This window comes from Eimeria mitis, genomic scaffold (genome assembly GCF_000499745.2).
Source record: "Eimeria mitis Houghton genomic scaffold, Emh_scaff5824, whole genome shotgun sequence".
In the NCBI taxonomy this organism is placed as follows: Eukaryota; Apicomplexa; class Conoidasida; order Eucoccidiorida; family Eimeriidae; genus Eimeria; species Eimeria mitis.
Window position 1 is genome coordinate 1 of NW_013574069.1, and position 741 is coordinate 741.

The following is a 741-nucleotide window of genomic DNA, read 5'->3' on the forward strand; positions in this document are numbered from 1 at the left end:
GCTGCTGCTGCTGCTGCTGCTGCTGCTGCTGCTGCTGCTGCTGCTGCTGCTGTATGCAATGGAGGCCGCGCAGCAAGACAGCTTGTTCCTGCCTCTTCAGGAGCTGCACTTGCCGACGGTGCAGCAACGCAGTGAGTAATAGCTAGCTGTTCTGTAGCTAGCTGTTGTGTAGCTAGCTGTTGTGTAGCTAGCTGTTGTTTTAGCTAGCTGTTGTCTAGCTAGCTGTTGTGTAGCTAGCTGTTGTGTGGCTAGCTGTTTAGGGTTTAAGGTTTAGTGTGGCTAGCTGATGTCTAGCTAGCTGATGTGTAGCTAGCTGGCGTCTGGCTAGCTACAGCTTGGCTAGCTGGTGCGAGCTGCTAGCTAATATTTAGCTAGCTGCTGTGTAGCTAGCTAATATATAGCTAGCTGAGGTGTATCTAGCTGACGCTTGTGTAGCTAGCTGACGTGAGTCTAGCTAGCTAATCTATGGCAAGCTAGCTAATCTATGGCTAGCTAGCTAATCTATGGCTAGCTAGCTAGTGCGTGGCTAGCTAGCTAGCTAGCTAGCTGGTGCGTGGCTAGCTGCTGTGTGTGTGGTGGCAGATTTGGTTCGCTTCGAGGCCAGCATCCGGCAGTCTGTGAAGGAGCTGCGGGGTGTCGCCTGTCTTCACACCCGTAAGCCTCAGCTAGCCAGCTAGCTAGCTAGAGGGATAGGTAGCTAGCTAGCTAGCGGGATAGTGCCTGGCTAGCTGCACAGCTAGC